Here is a 7,802-nt window from a genome sequence, read left to right as displayed (position 1 = left end):
GAGGGGACTGCAGCACCTGTCTTAGGGTACTGCAGCTGCTCCGTGGCCTGTGGGTGAGCCCTCATTTTCCTTATGGAGCTTGCTGAGCACCCCGCACTCAGAATTTTGAGGAGGATATGCAGTGCTCTTTAAGAAACGCTAGAATAGGCTAAAAATGCTGACATTAGATGACCCTGCTGTTTCTCTGCAGATGGTGGTGACATCAGGTGACCATAGTCACCAGTGGGTGCATAGGTTGCTCAGCAGTTGCATGTAGAAGCCTTCCATCCTGATGTTCTGCCTCCTCCCTCACAGGGGAGGAAGCTGGATGATGGTTGCTAAGGTGCAGTCTGAGGCTGCCTGTGCCAATATTTGAGAGCTTTCATGGCAGGAACTTTCCAGCAGTGACCCTTGATGCGACAGACTAGGCTGAGGCTCTTGCCCATTTCCTGCCTGCGGTGGATCCTGGGAGTGCCCTCTCTTGTTACCTGCTGAAGAGGCTACACAGGAGACAGGAAGGAGGTTTTCATGTTAGTTCATCAGCAGTTGCTCGTGCAGCATCTGATTTGGGACAATCCTGTGCTAGATGTGGGAGATGAAGGAAAAACAATCCAACACTCCCTGCCCCAGGCTATGTAGTATGAAATGAATGGCAAAGAGCTTTAATGTTTTGCTAGAATTGGTCAGAGTTGTCTTAAATCCCTCTCTGGTCTTCAGGTCGCTCCCACTCTGGTTGAAACACTGATTTTCTTAAGTTCCTAAACTCAGTTTGCAGTTTTCTTTTACTCTAAAATACACATACTGCCATGGTATTATTAGTCTCTAGCTAACTTCTGCTCAGAAGCCTTCAGAGTCCACCCAGTTAGGTGTGGTTTAAAGTCTAAATTCTCAACACTTGTAATTCAAGAGTCAGCATTCTCTTTTCATTACTCTCTAGCCTTGAACTTTTTTTTTTTGTATTTGTACTGACATTTGTTCCTCTTTCCACGTTAGATTACTTGCAGCTTTGCCAACACCTTCCATTTCATTTTTTCCTGGAGAGTCCTCACCTCAGGGCTCATTAAAAACATTGCCACCTCCATGAAGTCCTTCCTGATTACTTTCAGTAGCAATATGACCCCCTTTCTAAATTCTTACGAACGTTTGTTTGCAAAGCTCATGATATCTAACATCATGTTGTCTTACCTACAAGCACTGGAAGAGGGTAATTATCCAAAGCACAAAGATAAAGTGGTGGTCTTCCTGGTGTCCTCTGCCCAGTGGTAGTGACTTGTCCATTCTAAGGGGAAATGTTAAATAAACCGATAGTCTCTAAAATGTAGGAATTCAGAGAAGGAGGCTGTCAGTAGAAATGGAGGTGTGTAGGATAGATGTAAACAGGGGTCTGGATTTTTCAGGATTCCCCAGGGGGTCAGCCACCCAGTGTCCATGTTTGTGGGGTTGTGGCTGGAGGCATTTGAAGTCTTTCCTAAGTGTGCTTCGAGATAAGTGTAGCCAAAATCTTGTCTTGTAAACTTGGCATTTAATAGTAGAGGATACAGGATGGGGTATGTTTGTGATTTGTTTGAGGCCACAGCACAGCTGCATAACATTTTATGGGCCCATTTTATACAGTGGGGTTTCTCATTTTCAGAGACTCATTAAAAATCTTATTAAACTATTAAGTATCCTCAAGGTGATTGTGTGGCTTAATTACAAAAGCTCTCTTCGTGGCAGACTTCTAGGCAGAGGACCCTTCCCACCTTCAGAGAGCAGGTTTTGATTTTATCTTTTCCTCTCAAATATAGCAACCTAAGTTTCAACTTTGCCTTTTTCTGAAGAAAAAAATTCTTACAGTGTTTATTATTTGTGAAGAGGAGAATTTGTTTGTGGGATAATTGCAGCCTCCTATGTATTCCTGAAAGGTTTGTACTTCAGTGTACCAGGTGTCAGAGGTGGCAACTGTGGACTTTCCATATACTCAAGGGTAGGCATTTTCTAGAATGTTCCCAGTGCTGTCCAGCACATTGCTCAAATCTATGTTGAACCAATGGCAGCATCAGAAGGCAAGTCAGGGAACACAGCAACGTCTAGCTGAGCCTCTGGCCGTACCTCCAAGCCGGAGCCCTTGGAGACAGATTCCTAAATGCACTTCAACCCCCTCCTGCATCTGGGCCTTTGCATTTCCCGTTCCTTTGATCTGGGATATTCTTCCTCTAGATGCCGGCATGGTTTACTTTCTCACTTCATTCTTCGTCCTGTGCTGATGAAGTGCTTTCCTGACTACCTAAAAATAGACTCAATGTCCCACTCCTCACCCCATCCTATGCACACAACCTTACACCTTATACCATTTACCCTAATTTCACAGTATTCACCATTTGGCACAATATGTATTTAATTATTTATTATTATTATTATTATCATTTTTACTATCTTCATCTGTTAGAAGTTAAGCTCCAGAAAAGCAGGTAGTTTTTTTGTTTTGTTTTGTTTTGTTTTGTTTTCCTCCTGTTCTTCTTCTTCTTCTTTTTTTTTTTTTGGTTTTTGATTGTTGTATTCCTAGCGTTTAGAACAATACCTGGCTTGCATTAAGCACTTGATATATATTGAAGGAAAAGAGATATGTTGAATGAAAATGTCCTTTATATTACTAGAGAATGATGTATTATTAGTGGGCAAGGAGATCTTAGAAATAATTTAGTGTCCCCTTTCTCTTTGCCGAGGGGGAAACAGAAGACCAGGGAGGTGGTGTGACTCTGGAGATAGCTTGGTGGTCCGTGGTAAAGCTGGGGTCTGCCCCTTCTTCTCTGACTCAGAGACCGTGCCCTGCATCACCTGACCCACTCCATGCGGTAGTTTCTCACATTTTAAACCCTTTGACAAGTAAAAGGGGGGAAATGTCCAGGTTCCGTTTGAGAGAACAAAATCAAGAAGGGGTGTCAGGGCATTTGTTGATTTGGCAGGGCAGAGAGCAGGTCCCACAGCACTGAGGACCCATGGACAAACGTGCATTTCCTCGGTGTATTTAACATGGAGTGTCGTTGTTGTAACTGAAGCCATTGAGCAAACAGGAAACATACTGAGAAATCAATATCTCTTGCCGCTTAATAACGACATATCATTTTGTAAAATGGAATGCCACAGCATGGTGGCAGCTGATGCCATTTGTTCTCGATGGTGACATTCTGTGCGGTGTAGCAACACATCATGCATAGTTAGCAGATGTTCTCTGAGTCCCTTCGAACAGGTTGAAAGAAAACTTTACCAAGAAACATACCCTGTTTTGAATGGCTCTATGGGATCTACTCAAACACAAGAAGCTGTGATTGTTTCACACAGTGATGTTCTAATGGACCTCATTTTCTCCGATCTAATGGATCTCAGGATAAACCTAGCCCCTGCCTCCCTGATGATGTCTTGTTGCAGCCAGGACTGAGGAATCTCTGCATCTGAGCTCTCCTTCCTCTGTATGGTTTTGGGGCCATTTCCATGCCTGTCATTGTCACCTTCCATCTTCTTGCCAACTCGTCTTTTCTGTTTTTCACAACCCTATTCAAACTCATGCTGGACCATTTTCCTCAAACTGACTCATCATTCCTTCACTTGGGTTTTGTATCCTCCATCCCACATTCCCTAGCCATTGTGATCCTATTACATTCCTCTCCATGCATGGTGGGGAAGAATAGAAACAAGGAATGAGACAACGTCCTTCTCTCCAGGAGTTCCCAAGCTTCTTGTGAGGGAAGTCTATCATTCATGAAGCAATTAAAGGACAATTAATCATAAATCATGGAGCACTGACAGAAGGTCTCCCTAGCATGCAGGGGAAGGAAACATGGAAATTGGTGTCAAAATCTGGACTTAAACCTTTTTTTTTTTTAACTATTATATGTACAACCTCGGACAGGTGACTTATTCTAAGAGATTAATCGTGGCCTCATCCCAAAGACCTAACTGTTACTGCATCTCTAGTTAGATCCAGGTCCCCAAGGGAAGGAGCGCGAGGAAGTCTGTCCAATTCTTGTTACCTTTGGAGATGACATAGGATGATAATGAACGAGGAACAATTTCACATCAAGAGTAGTGTGAAGAGCATCAGGAAATTCCCCATACTTAAAAAAAAAAAAGTGTTTTCCACTTGACTCCTGGAAATACACTGTACTCATTGATTCCTTTGACCTAAGCACTTACATCTTTTGAGGATCTCTTTTTATTTTTTTCATTTTTATTTAAAAGATTTTATTTATTCACTGATAGATCACAAGTAGGCAGAGCAGCAGGCACAGAGAGAGAGAGGGGGAAGCAGGCTCCCCTGCTGAGCAGGGAGTCCAATGTGGGACTCGATCCCAGGACCCTGAGATCATGACCTGAGCCAAAGGCAGAGGCCCAACTCACTAAACCACTCAGGCACCCTGAGGATCTTTTTAAAAAAAAATGTTTTTTTTTTTAAAGATTTTATGTATTTATTTGAGAGAGAAAGAGACCATGAGAAGGGGGAGTGTCAGAGGGAGAAGCAGACTCCCCACCAAGCAGGGACCCCGATGTGGGACTCGATCCCGGGATTCCAGGATCATGACCTGAGCTGAAGGCTGCCGCTTAGCCAACTGAGCCACCCAGGCGCCCCACGAGGATCTCTTTTTAAAGTATGTGCATGAGTTCGAGACTCTTCTATCCATGATACAGATGGCTCTGCCCCTGGCTTGGAGCTGGTTTCCTACACAGCACTGGAAGGGAGTGATAGGATTAGGGGGATCCAGAAAGGCAAAGGAAAAAAATCACTCCTGCTTAAAACATTTTCTCTTAATTCACAAATTTGTCCAAAACTGTTGCTATGCATAAAAATTACTAAAAAAGCCACATGGTCTGCTTTGCCCTTATATTAGAATGAACAAGAAAAAAAAATGCTTATGTGTATTTGGGGGTTGTGAACACTTTATTACCGGAATATTTATTTAAAAATTTTCTTAGAAAAGCTTTAGTAGTTTCTCCCATGTTACAGAAACGTCAGCCTTGCTCAAATCGAATCCATAATTGGCACATGACAGAATCGCTCCCCGAATGTTTACTGAGACTTTGTCTCAGAAAGATAACTGGCTGCTCGCAACGCGAGGTGTGCAAATGATCCAAAACAAATTGGGTTTCCTCTCTGTGAAGGTGCGGATGTAATGCGGCATGAAGGATGATGGGGCTCAATCTAGTGTAAAACCACAGGCAAAAGGGCCTGAGAATCTATTCCAGGGAAAAATCCTGACACCCCTGATGGTTACATTGACATGAGGGCCGGCACTGCCCCCATGGGTGAAATGACTTACCTGCCTGCTCCTATCCTCCTTCAGACGTGCTAGGATGTAGGATGGACCCAGAACCGGGTGTGGGGGAAAACAGACAAAAATGCGATTTTCTCCTAGCGTGGGTGTGTCCCTGTCCATCTGACAAGGCCAGAGATTCCCCCCGCTGGAGCCAGAAGCCCAGTTATCATTTCGAGAGAACTGGAAGAGAAGGGTTTGTGTAACAGGGCTTTTCCAAACATGTCCTCTCTATGTACCTTGAGTTTTCTTCTCTCAGAAATTTCCCATCAACATCTAACATGGTTCCTGGGGCAGGAGCATGCTTGGCGGGGCCCACAGCGGTCTGGAAACTTAAAAAAAACAAAAACAAAAACAAAAAACTTTTCATGCTGAAATAAGGCTACGTGACTCAAATGCTGACATTCGTCACTGTGCTCTCAAATGTGTTTCTCCCAGTGGCTCTGTGAATTAGCCAGGCCGGAAAGAATTGGTAGAAAGTGGAAGATAAAGGTGTTTATAGAGATCATCTTCCTTTTCACTCCTCCCAACCCCCATTCCCTCTTCTTATTGACACAGAGAAGGGAAGCAACCTGTCCAGAATCCCACAAACTGACTGATATCAGATCTCCCAGCTCGGACCAGGCTGTTACCACTGGAAACCGACAGTAGGCCAGCAGAAAAACAAGTAACGTATGTATGTAAATATGTTGATTAGTGGTATATTGGGTAGGGAGAAAGGAGCTGTCTTGGTTCAAAAATACTATATGGGGCACCAGGGGGACTCAGTCCCTTAAGTGTCTGACTCTTGATTTTGGCTCAGGTCATGGTCTCAGGGTTGTGCAATCGAGCCCTGCATTGGGCTCTGCACTCCCCAGGGAATCTGTTTGAGATTTTCTCCCTCTTCTCTGCACCTTCCCTTGCTCACATACCTGAGCTCTCTTTCTCTAAAATAAATAAATCTTAAAAAAAAAAATGCTACAGACTGAGGGGCTTAAATAACAAATGTTTAATTTTCAGTTCTGGAGGCTGGGGAAGTTCAAGATCAAGGCACTGACAGATCCTGTGGAAGCACAGGTGAGGACCCACTTTCTGCCCTGTGGATGGCTGTGTTCTCATTGTGTCCTGACATGATGAAGCACAGAGGAAACCAGCTCTTGGGTGGTTCATGGAGATACACCCCTCATGACCTCATCTAATCCTAATGACCTCCTGTGGGCCTAATCTCTTAATACTGTCACATAGGGGATGTGTGTGTGTGTGTGTGTGTGTGTGTGTGTGTGTGTGTGTGTGTAGGGTTTCAACACTGAAACTGGGTGGAAGGTGCAAACATTGAGCCCATAACAGGTGATTTTGGAATCTCAAACAAGAAAGGTGAGGATAGCTTTACATTTTGGGGGGGGGGGACCACATGATTTTAATCCATTCAAATCATTAATTAAAATCCATTAATCCTCTACCATTGAAGAGAAGGTAACTTTTCTTCCTTCCGTATTTTAAAATGTTTATCACAAAATGTGTATGGGAAATGAAGAGATAGATGTGTGCGGTAGTGGGAGGAAGGCTCGTGTCAATGCCCACTGTCCAGGCACCAGCACAGTTGCTGGGTAACGAATGGAGGTGTTACGTGATGCTATAATGACTCTATTTAAGGTAGGTGGAGGCTTGGCTTCTTGGCTGTCCTACAAATTTATGGTTTAGGTGGGATAAGGCACCGTCTTTCTGGCACTCTCTTTGATTTCCCCTTTCTGATCATTTTACAGTATAGCCACTGGGCTATCCTGGGAGACAGCACACACCACATAGAGAACTGTGAGGTCTGCAGTAACAAGAATTGGGTTCTTTTACTGGCCACTTATCAGCAGGTCACTGTCCCACAGAGCCTTAATTTTTTCATCTGGAAATTTTGGAGGGTAATACCTTCCGCACTGGCTGGCTTTGAAGAGTGTATATTTTGGGTGTGAGTAGTAGGTGCATGTGATATTTGTCATGTTCTGGCTCCCTAGAACTTTTTAACACCTTCACTCTGAATGTGTAGTCTTACTAGTACTTCTTCCCACAGAGGCAGCTCGAAACTCCTACGCCCGTCCTCATTAAAGCAAAAGCACAATCTCTGTTGTGTGCATTCTTGAGACATGTAGCAAGGGGCAACTTGAGGAAGGAGGTGACAGATAGAGGATACTATTTTTGACAGAGTTAGTTATTGAGCCCAGGTTAACATGTCTTTAGTGATTGTTAAAGTTTCTTACTTAAAAATGATACTGGCGCTGGTAACATCCATTGTTCCTATTGGTTTGTATTAGCTAATATACTCATTAACTCAGTCTCTTTATAAGGCTGGGGTGGTGGTGGTTATATTTTTCAGTTCCCTTTTCCCTGAAGTGTATGCAAGTATGTGTGAATGCATGTAGGTATTTCCTCCTTGAGGCCAGGGGTCCAGTCTCTTTGGGTTTATATCAAAAGAGTATGATTGGCTGATTACATTGTTTGATTCTACCCAAAAGGATCCTTGGTTGACCTTGACTTCAACTTAATGTCTCTGTGCACTTGTCAATT

The 7,802-nt window shown here is 43.6% G+C and overlaps 1 long non-coding RNA gene across 2 annotated transcripts in view; it reads left to right on the top strand.

Annotated features, from left to right (window-relative positions):
• Positions 1-6,241: 6,241 nt before the first annotated feature.
• Positions 6,242-7,802, top strand: part of LOC116572424 — a 93,152-nt gene continuing 91,591 nt past the window's right edge. For both annotated transcript variants that reach the window (XR_004278311.1, XR_004278312.1), the window contains exon 1: positions 6,242-6,323. This is a non-coding gene — a long non-coding RNA (uncharacterized LOC116572424). The remainder of the gene's footprint in view (positions 6,324-7,802) is intronic.

This window comes from Mustela erminea, chromosome 13, assembly GCF_009829155.1.
Source record: "Mustela erminea isolate mMusErm1 chromosome 13, mMusErm1.Pri, whole genome shotgun sequence".
Lineage (NCBI taxonomy): Eukaryota > Metazoa > Chordata > Mammalia > Carnivora > Mustelidae > Mustela > Mustela erminea.
Note: the sequence above shows the minus strand (reverse complement) of the source record. Positions and strands in the feature narration are given on the sequence as shown.